This window comes from Odocoileus virginianus, chromosome 16, assembly GCF_023699985.2.
Source record: "Odocoileus virginianus isolate 20LAN1187 ecotype Illinois chromosome 16, Ovbor_1.2, whole genome shotgun sequence".
NCBI lineage: Eukaryota > Metazoa > Chordata > Mammalia > Artiodactyla > Cervidae > Odocoileus > Odocoileus virginianus.
In genome coordinates this window covers 36,041,706-36,061,959 of record NC_069689.1, presented here as the reverse complement: position 1 = coordinate 36,061,959, position 20,254 = coordinate 36,041,706, and the positions used below count along the sequence as shown (strand labels likewise).

At 42.0% G+C, this 20,254-nt stretch overlaps 1 long non-coding RNA gene and 1 other non-coding gene across 5 annotated transcripts in view; one reads left to right on the top strand and one right to left on the bottom strand.

Moving 5' to 3' along the window:
• The window catches only part of LOC139038728 (uncharacterized), a 526,586-nt gene extending 506,400 nt beyond the window's left edge, over positions 1 to 20,186 (bottom strand). Inside the window, exon 1 of one of the 4 annotated variants that reach the window (XR_011491844.1) lies at positions 20,029 to 20,186. This is a non-coding gene — a long non-coding RNA (uncharacterized lncRNA). Of the gene's footprint in view, positions 1 to 17,228; positions 17,515 to 19,223; positions 19,382 to 20,028 lie in introns of those variants that run through there. The other 3 variants (XR_011491846.1, XR_011491843.1, XR_011491845.1) reach the window with 3 other exon arrangements.
• On the top strand, positions 2,713 to 2,786 carry TRNAL-UAA (transfer RNA leucine (anticodon UAA)). Its single transcript has one exon. It is a non-coding gene; the product is annotated as a tRNA-Leu (tRNA).
• Positions 20,187 to 20,254: the final 68 nt, after the last annotated feature.

Here is a 20,254-nt window from a genome sequence, read left to right as displayed (position 1 = left end):
ATCATATTCAAACAATGAATTCAACATGCTTATAGAATATATGAAGACTTTAGATCAAGCTACTAGGAGTAGTTGGTGACAATAAAAGTTGTTATCTTTTGGAATATTTGTGCAACTTTCAGAGTCCTAACATAAACCAAATCCAAAAGTAAAATCAGAATATTAACTTTTCTGTTTACAAAACCCCACATCATTACATCTCACTTGCTCCTATGAACAAATTTCAGAGCTAGACTTGGCAGGTGTTTCAAAATATATTTCAGGTCAAAGGAAAGTAAGAGAGATTAGAAGGAGAAGCTCTTTATCACAGAGTTATTATGTATCTATTCTAATAATAGAATGTTAGTTGTTCATTCCTTTGTGACTCTTTGCAATTCCATGGGCTGTAGACCACCAGGTTCCTCTGTCCTTGGGATTCTCCAGGCAAGAATACTGGAGTGGGTTGCCATTTACTTCTCCAGGGGATTCCTGGCCCAGGAATCAAACCCATGTCTCCCACATTGCAGGCAGGTTGTTGACTGAGCCACTAGAAAGACCAATAATAGAATACAGTCTAGGATTTAAGTCTTGAGATGTTCAAAGGTCTTTCTACTAAATGGTGGTTTCCAGTCCTTTTCAACTACTAAAACACACATATCCTGTCAGGTCTCAATTAGCTGTCATTTGTAAAGCAGTAAAACCTGTAATGAGCCATTTCCAAACTAAGTACTTTTTTTTATTAGTTAATCAATTATTGGCTGTGCTGGGTCTTAGTTGCATGGACTCTCTAGCTGCAGTGAACGGACTTAGTTGACCCCACAGCATGTGGGATCTTCGGTCCCCAACCAGAGATTGAACCCACATCTCCTGCATTGGAAGGCAGACTGTCAACCACTGGACCACCATGGAAGTCCCTAAACTAAGTAATTCTTAAAGCCTCTCCCACTCCCACATACCAAGAAATGGCTCACCATAAGTAGCATAAGTGGAAGAAATGACAGATACCCACATGAAATCTAGAACAACATTCTATACGTGCCAACTAAAGTAGTTAGGAGTAATAGTCAATTCTAACAGGTTATGAAAGAAGTTTAAGAAACACCTTTTTTTATGAGCTACATTTAAAAAGCTTTACGATATCCTTATGCTTAAAATGATCCTTCTGATTATTGGAGGAAACACGAATATAACCCTGTCAAATTTAACAAAGAAGTTGTCAGCTATCTAGCATCTCTGATCCAAGATGTTCAAGTACCTTAAGATCCATATAACACACACCACCAAGCAGGCAGATGTTGGATTGTGCTTTTTCACCATTGTTGGCTCTAATATTAATATAGCAGATCTATGAGGCATTTCAAAATTGTAAACACATAATTCATGCATGGATAGTGAGCATAAAAACAAATGCCTTTCTGCATCTGGGGGATGAATTAACACAGAAGATAGGAACGATTAGAGAAAAAGTGTGATCTTGCTTCGTAGGGTGAAGTGCTTGCATGAGATCTTCATGCAGCCTGTGGATCTAGTGCCCAGAACAGGGATCAAACCCAGGCCATGAGCAATGGGAGCACGGAGTCCTAGCCACTGGACCACCAGAAGCCCTAGCATGTACATGTCTTTTAAAAATTTATATCTGGCTGATAGCAGGTCTCATTTGGGCAACTAGTCCACCTTAACAGTGGAAACCTATTCCATCCACAGCTGTGCTTTCCAATACACCAGCCACTCAGCACATGTGGCCCTGTATAGGTACGTTTAAATTAACTAAAATTACATAAATAATCAACATAGTGACTAAACAAGGTTGGGGCAGCTTATGGGCACTGCTGACAAAAATCCAGAAAAGCAACCTGACTGGCCATTAAGTGACCTCAGAGAATCAGAGAATTCACCTCCCGAAAACGTCATTAGAAACGAAGCTTATGATTGTGTGAGGTAAACTAGTTTCCTGAGTGGGTTAGCATCTTTAGGCTCTGGGAGAATCTAGGATGAATTATTAGACTTATTTAAGATAATTAAACCTGTAATAGTAATATTTAAAATAAATAAATAAAAATGAAAATTTATACCATGGGACCCAAAAAAAATTCTTCCCCTAAAAAAAAAAACATTTTAAGAGGAAATAATCAGAGTTGGAGAACTATCTCTATGTGCAAAGATGTACACTAAAGTCACTTGATGAAAAATTAAGTTCTAATGAAAAATTAGAACCAACCTAAATGTGAAGCAATGGTTAATAGACAACTGTTATATTTTCATTGTTAATGCATAAAATAACAAAAATAAGTTAAAGTTCATAGTAGTTTTCAAAAATAAAAATAGTGGTGAGGAAATAAACATTCATGGTAAAACACTGATGAAAAAAGGGAGAACTCAAAACATATTCACAGAATGACTTTAATTATTTAAAGTGTACTATATAATACATGTATATTTCTGCAAAGGAAAAGGACTGTTTCTTTTAAATTATGCAAAATATTAACTGGAGTTATCTTTAGGTTTTGTCTTAGTGGGTGATTTATATTTCTTTTCTTAATATACTGGAAAATTTTCTCAGCAAGTCTGTGTTAAGCTGGCGAAAAAGTCAGAGTGTTAGTCGTTCAGTTGTGTTTGACTCTTTGCAACCCCACAGACTGTAGCCTGCCAGGCTCCTCTGTCCATGTGATTCTCCAGGTGAGAATACTGGAATGGTTTGCCAAGCCTTCCTCCAGGGGATCCTCTCAGGGGAATTCCCTGGTAGTCTAGTGGTTAGGACTCTGGGCTTTAACTGTCCAGGGACCCAGGTTCAATTCCTGGTTGGGGAACTAAGAGCTCATAAACCTCACAGTGAGGCTAAAAATTAAAGGAGGGGGTTAAAATTTAAAGTAAGCAAAAATTAAAGATATTTTACAAAATAATTTATTAATAAAAATATACACACTTCTACCTCATATAAGGACATATGAAGCTTTAGATTCTTCCTGCTGTCCTGATTCACATGTACAGTGAAATTAAGGCATGTATTTCTGATAGAAGACAATACTGCAAGAGTGCATGATGGAAACAAAACTAGAAATTTCCGGTCAGAAAAATCCTCCAAAGTAAGGATGAAGATTCTCACCCAACAACCCTGAATCAGTTCTGTATATGGCGTTTTTGCCAAAATATCGACTACTATTTTTCTTTTAATATAAACTATGGAAGCGACTTTTAATATAACCATAAAAGATGTTCAATATAAACATCTTTTAATATAAACATATAAGATGTTTAATATAAACATCTTATTAGAAATCCTGAGATTTCTCAGAATGTCAATTAAAAATTAAAGATTTTCCAGAAATTATTTTTAAAACAGCTGCAAACTAATGAAAATACATAATTGTTCTATTATAAGGATTTTTCTGCTGTCAAGTCTTTTTGTTCTTCATGTTACCATATCATGAAGTGTCTTACTATGAAGTTACTATATCATAGATGTGTCTTCCCAAGAAGCTATGTTATCATTTTACCTGAATCCATCTCAATGAAGATTAAGAAATACCACGTTTCATGTGATTGTGAGATGTTTATATTTTAATATCTCTGAGGCGTGGATGCTTCTCACACTTCATGGCATGTCACATAAATTCATGGCACTTTTTCTTTCTTTAGTCTTTTAAATAATGGTTCACTTTACAATGTGTCCAATTCAATTAAACATTCCAACCCCTCACCTCTTCCATTTGATCACCGCAAATCAATAATGCAAAACCTTGATTTTATAAACTCCAAATTTCCAAAATCTCTAAAATTTAAGAACATTTTCTAAGTTCAGAACTCTTCTCTCAAAAATCAACAAACCACTTAACTTGACCAACAAGAACTGGTTCGCAGTGCAAAGACTAGAGAAGACACATGCAAACGTGTTGTTTCAGAGTTTGTACAAGGAACATACCCAGGCAACAGTATAAATGTGTTACACACACAACATTTCAAGTTAGCCATCAATGATATGTAAAGCAATTATTGAACCAATGGCCTAAGACATGGATATGTGTCAGCTCTGGCTAAGACTCTGAAGCTAGACAGCTAAGCTCACTCAAAAATAAGGGAATGAAACTATCTAGCCTCCTACTTGACTGAGATGGTTAGAAGCTGCTTTTCTGACAAGTACTTTATTTATCTCTGGTGGATGGCTCAGTACTTGGGTGAAGGCAACTGCATTATTCCTGAGGAAAGATAAGCAGCTTATTGTGACCCTTGGTCCCTGACATCACACTTGGAAGACCTCTTCAACCAATATAGAATTTTTTGAAAGTTGTACCTGTTATTAATATCAATACTACTTCCCCCCACCCCAAAACCATCTGTGTTTAACTTAAGACAGACATTCATCTCAAATAGACCTGGTATATTACAGAAGACCAAGTAACTATACCTGTTTACTTATGATTGGTCCTTCCACATTAGAAAGGAAAAACTTATTCCATTTTGCCAGTGATATCTGTTAGACTGGGCTTCCCAAATGGTGCTAGTTGTAAAGAACCCGTCTGCCAATGCCGGTAGATATAAGAGATGCAGGTTCAATCCCTGGGTCAGGAAGATCCCCTGGTGGAGAGTATGGTAACCCACTCCAGAATTCTTGCCTGGAGAATCCCAGGGACAGAGGAGTCTGGCGGGCTACCATCCACAGTGTTACACAGAGTCAGACCCAATGGAAGCGACTTAGCACACATGCAGTCCTCTGTTAGAGTGCATCTGTGAGTTAGATAGAGTGGATCTACAGTGTATTTAGAGTGTATCTAAGCAAAAAACATAGGAAGAAAACTTAATTAAAAAAAACAAAGAAAAAAGGAAAGACAGTAGCAGGTCCCATAATCAAAGCAGCAATAGCAGTGGCTTCCATGATAGCTCTTACAGGGGGCAAACATCAGACATTCTAACAGAAGAGAAGATTGTGATAGAAAAAACAGATGAAACGTCTTTGCAGCTGAAGGATTCATACATTCATCTGTATCAATTGTTTTAATAGACCCATACTGAATTTATAATAAATTTATGAATGAAGGAATAACACATTAAATATTTGTAGCAAAAGTCCCTATCTAACTTTGCTTATGACTCTCAATCTTAATACTGATATTCTTAAAAACATGGAATCCCTGAAATGTTTTTCTGGCAGAAATTATTAGATATGGTAGTGTCATATTCCCTCAAAGGGCATTTTGCTTATTAATTCATTCAATGGTTATCTTTCTCAACTAGTAAACAAGCTCAGTAAAGGCAGAATGTGTTTTTACAGTTTTCATCTCCTTTATCCAGCACTGTATTCTCAGCACCAAGAAGAGTGTCTGGCACATAGCGTGTGTCTAATACATAATTGTTGAATAAATGGAAACTGTACATATTTTTAGGGATTTCATACAATTCACTATATCTTTATAGCAATAAGATAAAATTGCTTAATATTACTCAAGACTGAGTAAGTACAGCACACTCAGAAATTTGTGGCCGAGTATCATTTGAAGTGTATTTCAATACATTTCAATACATTGAAGTGTATTTCAGCTTGGTAATTAAACAGAAGTTTTACACTTTCAAGTAATCCCTTCCAAATACTCCAGCACAAATACATGAAATTAGTATAAGTCAGATACTTATCCACAGCCCATCAGCAAATTCGTTCTCAGAAAGCAAGAACATGAGGTACAAGTGGACACGAAGGGGCCTGGGTCCTATGTTTCATGCTATAAAAACTACACATAGGGCTGGGCTTCCTGTGGTTAGTAATACTCTGGTAACTCTTTGGAGAGTTAGATGCAGTGTTAGTGGAGAGGCAGAAGGCTTGCTGGCTCTAGTGGCTGAGTGCCAGTGGAGGGCAGCAAAGAGCTACTTCAGACAGAAGAACATTCAAGAGGAAGAAAACAGCTCCCAGTTGAGAGCAGCGTCCTTCGCCAGATCTACAGCCTGCTACTGAAGAGGCAGCCCATTTGGAAAGCCAGCCCACAGGGTAGCCAGCAAGAATGGAATTCCCAAATACATTAATGCATGAAGCCAAGAAGGAAGGGAGATGGGCAAGAAACAAGGCCAGAACACTCCGAATAACCCAAACTGGGACTTGGCACAGATCCCAAGAGCCAGCGATTAAGATAGTGATCTCTCTCCAGAGCTGCTGAATCAGAGGATGTCTAACATCTGTTTCAATTCCAAAATCTAGGATCCTAAGTTGTTAACAAACATGTTCTGAGTATAATCTTTTTGCACTGATTGTCTCTCCTGTAGAAAATATAAATATTACATTTTTACATTATTTTTGCTATCTTTTTACAATGATTATCCCTCAAGAAGAAAATATAAACAATATAAATAATATAACATTGTTAGCATTAAGAGGAGATCATACATGAGTGAAGAGTAGCAAGCACAGATTCTATCATGGTGCAAGGTTCCCAAGAATCCCCTAAAAGTTCAGACTTCTCAAATATATGTGGTAGGATCTTGGTGAAGCCTAAGGAACAGCATCAGGCCAGTCAGTAACCCTGGTTCCCGGTGTGAGGACCTCAACCCTGAGGACCACCCGCAGTAAGATGCAACCTAGTCCAGGCCAGAATTCAAGCTGCTGCTCTGGGTCTTCCTAGAGGTATGCGATCAGGTGATTAATTTAGTCTCTCTAGGCCAGTTTCCTCACTTCTAAAGTAAAATAATACCCATCTCTTGAATCTGAGAGGAATTCACAGAAGAAAATATGCCTTGCTAATTTTATACCAATATAGGGTATTTTTATTACCAGTCTGAGTTGTATGAAGAGCAGGAGGACATCTAGAGAGATGAGAAAAGAGAAAGCAAGAAGCATCTTAAAAATAAGCCCTTGAGAGATTCAGAATTTTCTTTATAATGAACCTGTTCTTTCTGTCAATCCAGGTCAGTTTAGTTTTGATTCTCCTCATATATGTCTTGAGCCTCCCTGGAGCCTATATTAAATGCTGAGCATATTTGCATCTGGATAAGGAAATAACAACCCACTCCGGTATTCTTGCCTGGAAAATTCCATGGACAGAGGAGCTTGGCGGGCTATAGTCCATAGGGTCACAAGTGTTGGACATGACTTAGCGACTAAACCACCACCGCCATATTTGCATCACAGGGTAATATGTGCCTCCTGTGAACAATCTTCTCCTTGAGAAGTATGTGTGATGATATTTTAAGCCAGATAGAAATGGGAGACATTTTACTGCCATCTCTTGAAGAAATGTATTCATAGGGCCACAGAAACAGGAAGGAAATGTAGGCTGCTTGCAGCCAGAGTACTTTGGCTCTGGCTAATAATACTAATAAATAATCATTACCATGAGGATATGGGAACATGTTAGATAAACTCAAATACAGCTGCCCCAGCTTCGTGTTCAGTTGTTCCATTTCCACACTGGGATTTTTCTGGATGGAGCAGAGGACTGAGAGAATGCCAACCAATTGGTAAATGTTGACTGGAAAGTCTAAGATTTTTGCCATTTCTAAAAATCAGACAAAGGGGGAGATGGGCAGGACATGAAGAATTAGGATTCCTCAGTTCCTTTAATTGCAGTTTCTGACAAGATGCCTAACTGGAGAATTCAGAATCTACACTGAAGAGTCACAAATGACCACAGGACCCGAAGAGGGTCCTGGCAAATGAGGATTGGAGAGTTATTGATTTACAGTTGTTTTGAGCAATAAGGGACATGGGGTTTTCGACCTCCTCATTTTGTAATTAAGGAAGCTAAGGTCAAGAAAGTGGCATGGGACTTCCCTGGTGGTACAATGTATAAGAATCCACCAGCCAATGCATGGGACAGGAGTTCATTCCCTGGTCGAGGAAGATTCCACATGTTGCAGAGCCACTAAGCCCATGTGCCACAATTACCAAACCTGTGCTCTAGAGCCCGTGCTCTGCAACAAGAGAAGATACCACAACGAGAAGCCCGTACACCACAACAAGGGGTAGCCCCCACTCACCACAACTAGAGAAAGCCAATGTGCAGCAACAAAGACCCAACACAACTGAAAATAAAGTAATTAATTAAAAAAAAAGAAAGTGGTGTGACTAGCTTAAGTTCTCCCTTGGGTTAATTATGTGTCTAGTTGTCTTATTACACTAGAATACTACCTGGCTAAAATATCTAGTAAGTCAATCAGTGGTGAAATTACATAGTAAAAGTGCAGAAAGCACTGGTCAAAGTAAAATATAATGAACAAAGTTGGCTTCCTTTAAAGTTATAAAACATGGATCCATACATTCCAGCAGTCATCATCTGCTCTGTTATTAGGAATTGAAACACACACTTCACCAAGTGCATGAACAAACTATGCCCACACATGTGGCCAGCTTATAAGGTCACAGAGAATAAGATGAATTCTTTACTTCTGTCTAAAGTATGAAATGCCAAGAAAATGCTAACATAGTTACTCTGAAATGTCTTAGGCTATGCAGTCTCTCTGCCATTACTAAGACTTCACCTGTGCCCAGATAATCCTTGATACAAAAAGAGATGAAGACTATCTAGTAATGGGAATCCCATTTCTTTGCATTTAAAAATATTTCAAGCAAGGTGATATATACAGAGTATATAAATATGGTGACTTAAAGGAGGGAGTTATTTTTAGTGTGTTCCATGATATTGACTAGACAGAAATCTGAAATCATCTAAATGGTTGATGCAAATGGAAGGAAATATTGGAAATTTCTAACTTTTTCCTATTTTGTTAAGTATTTGTGCAGTAATACAATTGGTTTTAATTTGGGAAATTAACTAAATAAAGCACAATCCACAAAACTATTTTTTAGAACTAGTCTCTTGAAATTAAGATAGTTGCTTCTTCAAAGAAAAGCTATGACAAACCTAGACGGAGTGTTAAAAGACAGAGACATTACTTTGCTGACAAAGCTTCATATAATCAAAGCTATAGATTTTCTAGTAGTCATGTACAGATGTGAGAAATGAAGCATAAAGAAGGCTGAGTGCTGAAGAATTGATGCTTTTGAACTGTGGTGTTGGAGAAGACTCTTGAGAGTCCCTTGGACTGCAAGGAGATCAAACCAGTCCATCCTAAAGGCAATCAGTCCTAAATATTCATTGGAAGGAAGCTCCAATACTTTAGCCACCTGATGCGAAAAGCCAACTGATTGGAAAAGACCATGATGCTGAGAAAGATTGAGGGCAGGAGGAGAAGAGGGCAACAGAGGATGAGATGGTTGAATGGCATTGCCAACTCACTGGACATGAGTTTGAGCAAATTTCAGGAAATAGTGAAGGACAGGGAAGCCTGGTGTGCTATATAGTCCACGGGGCTGCAAAGAGTCAGATGACCGTCGAGTGACTGAACAACAAGTCTCTTGACATGGAATTTAAAACATTAGAAGAATGTTCTGATCATTTTTAACTGCTGGATATGCACACTTGAGGTTGTTAAGCATCTTTCTTTTTCTCATTGCCATAATCTATACTCTGTAAGATCTCTTTGAATACAAAAGAGTACTGTTTGCCTGACAATTAAGATTTATTAGAAAAACCAAGATATCTCACTCTGAAAGCCCACTCCTCAGTAAACTTTCCAGTTACTATTGAGCGGTTACTATTGAGCATTATGGTCACTAGATGTCGCTGCTGCTGTTTGAATAAGATTTTTTAACCTCTTCAAAAAAAAAAAAAAATTCTTAGGGTTTGGGAAATTGTTTTTAACTGCTTTTGCAATTTTGGTGAGTGCATGATAGCTTCTATATTAATGAATTCAGATCACTTATTTTTCAGATTAAGAAATAAAAACTATAAAGGTGAAGTCACTTGCTAAAGAGCCATAAGAGCATGGTAGAGTCAGAGCTAGAAAGCTCTGTTCTAATATCTATATTTTTTAGGTTTTTGGAAAAAAAAAAAAAAAACTAAAACATTTTAAATGGGAGCAATAAAGGTAATCAGCTTTTAAACCAAAACTGAAAAAATACTTATTATATATTAAGTGAATTTTATTTTTCTGTCTAATGTCCTTCTCCTTGGAAACTGGATACATACGAATCCTCAGGACACAGGACTTTCTCAGGCTAGACTTTAAGAAGTAAGAGAACCTGACAAAAGGCCATCAGCTACGCTCAGGGGATTCTTTCCTCAGGACAGTCTTCTCCAAAGAGAGGTTGGGGGAGAAAATGCCTGCAAGCCCAGGACAGTCTCCTCCATAAAGTTATTAAAACTAGAAAAGCATTCACAACACATAAACAATCTGATACAGAGAGCATCTCCAACCCAGCTTTCCTGCCAAAACAGAAAAGAAAGCTAGCAGAGTTCTCTTCAGAAGGCAGGAGCTAAGAAGGAAGCAGAGTAGGCTGTGAGCAATCCTGAACTGCTTTCACACGCTGAGGTGAGAAGAAAGAGGAAGGCAAGTTAACCAAAGAGGCAACCAAGTGCCACGGCTGAAGCTTCCAGATTCTTCGGCTCCTAAGAGAAAACCAAAAATTCACTATCCCTGGGTGGATTGGCAGGCAGGAGATAGAGGGGGAGGGGAGCTCTCTCACCCTCACACACAGTGGTTGGACCCCCTTCTCAGTCCCCACCTCAAGTAAAGAAGAGTGGGGGGAGGAATGGACGTGCCCTGAAAAGAGAAGGAGCCAGCACCGCGGCTAGCCTTGGGAAAATCTCCACAGATGAGCATTTTTGTTGCGTTAAGTGGACTGCATTAGCAGCCTAAACACGTAGGGGAAGGCTAACATCGCCTGTTAATATAATGTGGGAGAGGAATGATAGACCTGGGAGTTGACAGTGGAAGCGCTAGTTTGATGTAAAACAAAACGAAAAGATTCTGGGGACTTAAGTTCTTAGGGTTTGGGGCGTGCCTCACACCACCCGGGAGGCGTGTACTGGGCCACCCGTTTTAGGAGAGATATAGCTGTATCTATCTATATTTCGACTATTTAGAAAATACTTTCTGCAGTATGAAAAAAGAGGTCCATGGTTCTGAGGTTGTCTCTGGGATGTCTCCTTTAAACTTCGGCAGCATCGGGGCTAAGAACTGACAAGTAGGGAGTTTCTGAGAAACTCAGCACAGAAATGGTCACCTCCACCCACCTCGCGCTGTGTCTTTTCTGTCACACTATTTGGATAGGTTGTAGAGACAGAAATAAAGATAGGCATGGGGAGGTGAGAAATTGGGAAAGGAAAGCAAAGAGGGGAGGAAGAAAGGGAAGGGAAAACTTAAGGAATGAAACCAAATTAAAGTCATATTTCTCAGGGTAGGGTTTTGGTTTGGGGTTTTTTATTTGCCCCATACGAATTCAGCTTGCTTGGTTTTTTCCTCGGCTTTCTAGCAAACTTTCAGCTTGAACAATGTTCTAGGTACATAAAGAAAAGCAAAAGAAAACTTTGGACGGATGGGGCGGGTAGAAACGCATGCAGGGTCGGGTCGGCGCGCGGCTGTGGACAGCTCGCTGCTCGCTACCAAGCAGGGCGCCCCCCTAACTTCTGTTTTCCAAGCCCCTCGCACCCCCTTAGAGTCTCCTTTCCCCAAGATCTGCTTGAGAGCAGCAGGCAAGATTCGGATGTAAGACTGGCTTTCTCTGTGCGATGAGCCGGCCGATAGATAGGAGCCACCAAAACTAAAATCCGCAAAGGTCCCTGGTCCCTCCGGGGTCCAGCCTCAATTTACCCTGCAAAATGTGGACGTTTCTCGAAACTCCAGGATTCAGTGGAAAGACCTGGGATTTCTCCTGGTTCGGCCTTCCCGGGCCACATGGGTGACCCCTCCAAACACGGCTTTGCCCCATCACCTTTACCTCAGAACTTCAAACAACCCATTTAGAAAAATCAAAGGACTCTTCGGGCTTGAGGGTTCGAATAGAGAAGAACCCGGCCGCACAACTCCGCGTTTGAGGCGGGGAGGGGCGTGATGTGGACCGGGGAGAATCGGGGGTAAAGGCCCCGCGGTGAACAACTGGTAGACAGGGGGACCCGGGTCCGGGCTGTGTAATTTCCCTAAGAACGCCCTTTAAAAAGCACTGGAATGTGGGGTTCCGGCATCAATCGTTGCCTTTTGAGACCTGAATTCAGGCTGCTCCGGACGAACTTTGGTCAAAAGTGGATTCTCCCTCCAGACCCCAATATTCCCTGACCTGCTTCCCCGGCGCGCTCTGGCGCTTTGCTGAAGAGGATCGCGCTGCCAGAGACTAGGCGCTTCCGTCAATTGCACAGAGCAATTACTAAGAAAATATTGTGACGATGTTGTAGGGCGGAAGGGGACTGAGGCGTGGGGGAGGGGGGAGTTAGTTTGGAGAGCAATTTGCAAAGGAATATTAACTTTGATTCCCGAGGTCACCGCCGGAAAACGGGTTGGCGTTGGCTGAACTGCATAGCTCTTCCTCTAGGTGGCGGCCGTTGGTACCCAACGACAGTTAGGCGGTGCTGACTCCAAACACAGGATTAAGCTTCTTGCTGGTTAAAAATAATAATAGTAATAATATAGAGGTGTGGGGCTGTTTTTCCCCCCTTTTGGATATTTATTTATTGCAGGGAAAAGTCATTGATTTTTCTAAGCAAACTGTGTTTCTCCTTCACTTGGTGGAAAATAAAAACTGTTTGAATAAATAAGTTATTTCTGAACATTTTGTTGTCAAAGTGTTAAATGTTCCCGTCATTTTTATTCAAACACTAACATGATTACAGCCAATTATATATTCACCAGTGTTCTTTATTTTAGAGTAATTGTACTTGTCACTAATAAAACAGAGGCATAATGGATCGCTACTGTTCTGGATTTTCAAGCAATTTTGTGTAATTTGATTGAATTATACATCTTATCTGCTACTTTTTTATTTTTATATTTGGAGATCCTATTTTCTTGAAAATTGCAGCTCTATGCTTGTTTTGTTGTTTCTCCAGTAACGTACACTTCGGTAACACTGATAAATAGAAAGAGTCCCTTTGAAATGTCGAAAATCAGCTGTTTCTTTCCCCACCCCACCCCCTTCCTGAACTTCGACGCAGGGAAGACCTGAACTCTGCGCTGCCAGGCCGTCTGAGCCAGTGGGCGCGCGCTTACCCGGAAAGTCCACCGCCAAGACAAACTCTCCATTCACCTCAAGCTAGACGCCTCCCTGCCTCTCGTCTTTGGGGTTTTGTCTCTTTCCTGTAATGATACTGTTGGGTGTCTGGGGCTTCAAACATGCCAAGACAAGCCGACCATGGGCTCAGTCCGTGTGCAATAAGTATCAAGGGAAAGAGTATATACAGCACCGTGGAAAGATAAACTGTGTATATTACTCCAATTACACAACCCCCAAACGTCCTACCTACCCAACCATTCCCCAGCAATTACAACAATTATCTGTCTATTCGCCTATGTTCTTTTTAGTTTCAGATATACTTTAGAAAACTGAGATCAACAGTTTTTTGTTTTAAAGATAATTTCAATTAGAAGATACATGATGGGGGGAGGGTGACACATATACCCAGCGTTCACATATCTGAACAAATAAAGAAATAAACGTGACTGTAGACAGGGAAGAGTAGGATTTTGAGGGGCTGCAGCTAAAAGAGCAGAGACGGAGCAATGCTTTTCCCAACAAATGTCTCCAGTTCCTAGAACACAACTCAAACGCCCCTCTAGGAGCTGCAAAAGCCAGTCGGAGCCAAAGACTCTGACAAGTGGCTGTGTATGACCCAATATTTATCAATAACAATAACAACAAAATCAAGTGAAACCTAGGCTGGGGATTTTGAACTGCTTCTAAAGCTCTGGCGTGGATACGCACGTGGGAGAAAAAAAAAAGTCGCTGGAGATGAGTTGGCTCCATTTGTCCGCCCTGGGGAGCAATCCCGGGGCAAAATCCAGTGCTAATTGATCCCAACCAGCCACACTATCAGCTGAAATCTTTGAGAGGGACAAAGACAGAGGAGCGTGTGCTAAAGATACTCTAAGCATTTCTTCAAGTAAATCGCCGTGTGTAATCAATAGCATGTGGAGTATATATAAATAGGAAAAGAGAGCCACTTCTAATCAATGGGGAACGCAGTGTTCACGCGTGACTCCAGACTTCTTTAAAATCTAGTGTCTCCCACCCTCTGATTGCTTTGTGGTCCGGACTCTGGATTTCTAGGAAAACCTGCGGGCCGCGTTCAGTGTTCCAAGCCGGAAAGCAGATACTCAGCTCAGCTAGGGGCTTTTCGTCTTCTGTGGTGTTTCTTCTAAGGCCAAAGAATAGGCTGCCTAGGCGACGATCACAGCGCCGGGTGCCTCCCGCGGGTGGCCGCGGGGACTTGAGTTGGGACCGCTCCGGAGGGAGCCCTGCGCCCCTCAGCTCTGTCCAAGGCAGCGCTCAGCGGCCGCCTGCCAGCCTCAAGGCTGCTCTCCAAGGAGCCGGGCTTTCTCAGCGATCCCATTTCCCTGTGGCCTCATCTATCTTATCTAACAAGTTCACGCTCCAAGAGAAAAGAAAAGAGTGAGGAAAAAAAAAAAAAAAGGAAAAGATCTTCACCGCGGTGATTCATAGCACACGCTCGGGAGCCAAACTTGCCGACCCGGCTTTCTTCTTGAACGGGTACTTTCTCTCCCGAGTGCTTAGGACAAGCCTAGAAGGAAGATACTAAACAAGAACCTGTCTAGGATTGTTTTTAAAATAAAAGTGACCCCCGTCCCATCACCACCACTACCTTTTTCGTAGACTCTGAACCGGAAGAGTAGAGTTGTTTTGTTTGCACAGGATGACGGTCACTTGTTCCTGACGCTATCCTGCATCTAGCTTACCCTGGCCGCTCCTCTCCTCCCTGCCTTCGGCTCCTTCGAAAGGGCCGGAGAGAAATAGGGTTATAACCGCTCTCCCCCATCACCCCTTCCTGTAACTGAATATTCAAGTTAATTTCACCTGCACACACCCCCGTCTTTTAACTCTGAGCTGTGCTTTATACAAATAATAAGCTGAAAACCTTTAACTGGGCTTTTTTTTCCGCCTTCACTGTGGCACATGACCTCTTAGCCCAAAAATATTGATCTGTATGCCTGCTTCCGGCATGATGTGCAAACACGAGACATCTGGGCTGAAAAGGTAACTCTAAGAGGGGGAAATCCGGAAATGAAACCTAAAAGCAAGTCTTCTAGGAGGATTGCGCTCGGCAGGCGCGGGCGACAAAGGAGAGCGGGGCAGGCGCGCGGGTGCGGGCGGGGAGGAGCGGCGCGCAGGGCCAGGGAGCCAGTATTCCGCTTTGCTCCTCGCCGGAACCGTCGCCGTTACAGCCTCCAGGGGTTAGCGAGGGAGGGAGAAGATCGGGACTTTTTGGAAACGTTGCTCCAACGTATTTCCGCCGCTTCGAGCTGGAGGGGGAGGGGAAGACCTACAGGAACTGCAGTTCGAGAGTGAGGAAGGCAGGTGGGTATGAGAAAGACAAGAAGTAAAAACTGGCTCATGGGTTTGTCCACCTGGGTTTTTAGAAAGGAAGCGGATGTATTTGATTAGTAAATAGTGTTTTTTGTCTCATATGACTTTTCAAATGCGAAGGGGGACTTCGGGGGTGGAGGGGTCTCCGCGTGCCTCCCGCCTGCTCACCCCAACGCTGGCAGTTTTCTCCCTCGTCATTCCTGCAGAAGCCATCAGTGGGTGCGAGCACTGTCTAAAACATACTCATCAATCTTCTGTATTGTTCGGCGCTCTTCAGGTACTTTTTAACTGTTTAGAGTGACGGGTTTGCAGCCGACCGTCCTAATAACTGCCACTTAGCCGCACCTTTTCATCTTTTCTGTCAATGACCGGAGTTTTGGGGGACCTTTTGGAACGGTACTTAAGAGGAGACTCGATGCCCCACATTCTTTGAAGCGTGCCGTTAGCATTTCCCAAAGTAGATTATTTGGTCTCCTATGGGAAATCAAAATGAAGCTCCAACAAATTAAAGAGAACAGTGAGGGGACAGTCAGGAGCTGGAACTACAGGAGCTCAGCATTTTGAGGCCTGTAAGTTCTTTCAGACTGATACATGTTTATGAGGTCATTCCCCACCCCCCCCCCTTCAGTGTACCATGATGGAAAATCCAAGGTAGCATTGCTTGTGTGCTGACTTTGGCCAACTCTCACTTCCTTCCTTTTCAGATAGACTCAAGGGTTAAAGCTAAGGACCCAGCACCAGCTTCCGTCATTCCCGCTCACCATCACCCCCCTCCAACTCTTTGTCTTAGCCTTTCGCATTTCCTGACCCCTCTGAAGGATGGGCTGTGCCTCTTCCTAGGGAAACTAGAAGAAAAAAAGAAACTGGCCTCTCAGGGCACGATTGCCCAAAAGGTGTGGGACTTAGTCTCCCAACTGGATCAGGTCAAAAAAATGGAACAGGCCTGCCCTCACCACTAGCAGGACTCAACTCCCTCTGCAGATTGTCCACAATCAGAGATCCCAAGCACGCTGGCAAATAACAGGGAACAAGTAAAGGTCTAGTGGGCATTTTATATTTACAAGATCTGTGCAGATTGTTCCACTGAAAGGTTGTTCAGAGAGGCTTTTTCAAGGTCCTTTGATGTTAGGGTGGTGATATTTCCTAATGGATTTCTCCATACCTGGCAGTCTGCAGGGTTAGCAATGGGAAGAAGCTTCTCCGGAGTGTATTTTGTTGCAGGTCCCAAGATGATTCCTTTGGATGAGTACGTGCTTGCCTTCAGAGAGCGTGGAAGCTGTCTGGCAGAGTCACAGAAACCTGCCTGAGGAGTCCCAGGGTCTCTATCCAGACCTCCTCTTGCTTCTCTGCTTTTTAATTTTTTTAACTTTGGACTTTCTTGCTTCCGAAGTGTTTCCCTAGCTTTTACAAGTTAAGCATCTCGACGCTCAAATACGAGGCTCTCCCATGGATTTTTTTTTTTTCTCAAGGTTCTCAAGCAAAATTGCCGGTGCCACAATGTTATGATGGAAGGATGCTGAAATGACAGGCCTAGTAGACGCTTGTCTTAATCATCGGCTTCTTAATTTAGTTTTAGTGAGGGGTGTGTGTGTGTGTGTGTGTGTGTGTTGTACACGCGCGTGTATGTGCACGCGCGCATGTGCGCGCCCCTGGGGATATTCAGGGTGCACGCGCTCTCTAAGAGCAGCCGCTTGACAACCTGCAGCTCCCTAATGAGTGATGAGGCAGGGCTGCTGCAGAAAAGTAACACTTCCCTGGTGTGAAGACCTCTCACTGAGAAGTTTAGTTCACTACTGTTCTCGCAAACCTAATCATATAACCTGTAACCAAAACCCACAGAACAAGAATACAACACGCTAAAGAGTAACTTATAATCACTAAATGTTAGCACCATTACCTGCTGTTAGGAAGGGATTACAGACGAGTTGGCTTGAGCGAGAGCAGACCTCAATAGTCATGGGATCTCTGGAAATACCTGGATGCCTCCGTAAGTAAGGGTTCCGCTCACTCCCAAACGTCAGCGGGCCAGAGACTCCCCTTGCATCTGCAGGAAGACAGCTTTATCCAGAGCTTGGCGCTGGGCGCTGCTCCAAGAACACCCTATCCAGGGAGCCCAGAGCAGGGTGGATTTTAGGTAAAGATGGCTCGCCCTCCTTTAACCAGCAGGTAACAAGGGAAAAAGAAGCAAAGCAACGACCAAAGCACGAAACAGGCCCTAAGGAAGACTCAAGGTAACCCTACCAAATGGAAAAACCAAACGTGCTGCTCCCTGCAAGTTGGCCGTGGAGCCTTGGCTATTTAATTAAAACTAGAGATGGAATAATCTAATTCATTTCCCAAGGAATTCTTCCCTTGGATCTGCTCACTCTTTACAAGGCCTGTCCTCATTTAGGGGGATTGGGGGTGGGGGGCAGACAGAGAAGTTTGCCACTGTATATGCCAGAAAATTACATTTGCTCTAACTTAGGCTTTGACGTTAACACTGTACATTTATAGATCCATGTGTATGAGAGCTCAAGATTAAGCTGATGATGATACAATATTAAAGTGATAGAGAATTTTTTTCAGATCAGAGACCACCAGATGCCTTCTGTCCTTTGAAGGTAACAGAGAGACTGAATGAGGTGGAAATACAGAGTTAGGGTTTCATGTGTTGAGGAAAGAGGCCTGAGGTGGATGTGGGCAGTCCTTCAAATCCAATTTGCACCCAAATTGGCCGGTAGGATATACAAAGCTCTATCCAGGGACTTTCAACTTGAACAATACTCTGTCCAAGAACCCCCTCCCCCTCCATTTCATCTAGTAGCAGTTCTAAAAAGAAGCCATTGCTGAGACAAATGTGGGCTGCTGAGTAAACAGTGCATGTTTTGTTGAACAAGCCCATATATATAATATAGATGTACATATATATAAATCATTCTATCTCATCATTAAGTCTAATTAAAATTATTAGAAGGAATTAAAGCTCACCCCCCCACTGCAAATAACCTTTGTCATTAGGAAGAATATCTTTAATATGATTATATTAAACTATAATCTATTTATTCCTACCACAAATATCTTATTTTAAGACTTGCACCCATGCAACCCTTGAAATAATATAACACATTTTAAATCTGCATGCAAAACATTTTCCCAGTCAATATATGCTCCTAGCACATAAAATCAGATTAATCCGGCTCTCATTAGCAGACCCCAGTTTTTGCTATTTGAAAGTAAACAGAAGAAAAACTTATTTTCACCTGCTAAAATTGTATGCAGGATTACAAAACAATGAACACTCAGCTTTGACCTAAGAAACACCTTAAAACATTAAAAATTCATCAGTCAGTGCTAGTGTTGTATTCAAGGAAGGCTCCTCCAGTTTGCTGCTGCGCTCGGATTTGAATAAAATGTCCAATGTTAACAAACAATACCCACGTTTGGCACTTTGTGTATTAAATTGATCAAACAGATTTTACCAGGCACAATGCACAATTTGTACCGACCTGATTGAGTTAATATAATATCAGCAAATTTTACATCGAAATGATTCTGTTTCTTTTCTTTGTGTTTAAAACCAGCACAGATTACAAATTTTAATGATCTGAAAATGTTTGGTATACAAAATCATGCTTATTTCAGTATTAGCAAAAACACAAGAAATTTTTCAACACAAACACCCAGCTGTGTCTATTTTAAAAGCAGTTCAATGACAGCTTGCACTTATGAGCATGCAATCAGCTAATTTCGCTTTTTTTTTTCTTCTGTGTTAATCAACACTTTCCTTCCTGCATATCTGAGTACAAATAGTATAGTTACTCCACATCAGTAAATGTTTACGTAACCTGTCCTTTCCCAAGAATCCGGTTACACCGAATCATTTCACGCTAGAGCGACTACGAAAACGTACCGGGCCGTCCACCTCGGAGGGAGCCCTCGTGTGCCATTATAAGTGGTGATGAGGAGGGGGCTTTGGGGGGGGGGGGGGGAATGGGGAGGAGTAGGTGGAGGAATGGAGTGAGGGAGAGGAATCGAGGGAGTTGAGGGGTGGGGGGAGTGAGGGGGGAGGAGGGGGGAAGAGGGGAGGAGGCAGGAATGCGAGTCGAGGAAAAGTAGGAATAACAGGCTTGGGGCGGGGAGAAGGGTGGGAGGAGGAAAAGTGAGCCGAAAGAGGAAGGCCCACAGATCTCTCCAGCCGGGCCCGCAAAGCCCATTAGCTCACCGGGCTCTGTGAGAAATCTGGAGCTTAGAAGTCAAGAGTTTGGGGCCCTGTCACCATCAACGGAGATCGCTAGGACCTTTGAATTTCCCCACATGTAAATACAGTTTATTTTAAAGTAAGGAATTATGTAGACATAGGGGGAACCCACGCACACATACATACAGTGACTGGATAGTTGAGGTTAGTTTAATGTTCAAAGCTCCTTTATTGCCATTCCTCATAGATACATATTTAAAAATCATCAGTTATTTGTAATTGCCTTATTCCCTTCAGCATTTATTCTTTCTCATAATTTCAAGGTGGGGTGGGATGGGGAGAGTAGAATAGCTGTCAACCTGAGTATTCATCAATTGCATTTTTAAATATTAGAACCGAACTTTTAACAGCACAAATAGGCACCGCTTTTTTCTTCGTTTTTGTAAATAACCAAATCTGTCAGATAATTTGAGAGTTTATCAAAGTGAAGAAAGGTTTACATTCTGTGATTATTTACCTTACAGAGGTAAAGGTGCTTTTCATGTATGCTTCTCCTCCACCTCCCTCTTCTCTCAGGCTTCATCCTCCGTAAAATGTGCTACGTTTCGTGCCCATGTGGGATGAAACAGCCTTTGAATCAGTGTGCTCCGCACCAAATTCCAATCCCTGGGAAATGCTGGGCCTTAGCCCTGCCCCTGGCCACGGGATCCCTTTAAAGCCCTCGAATCACAATCTCCCCACTC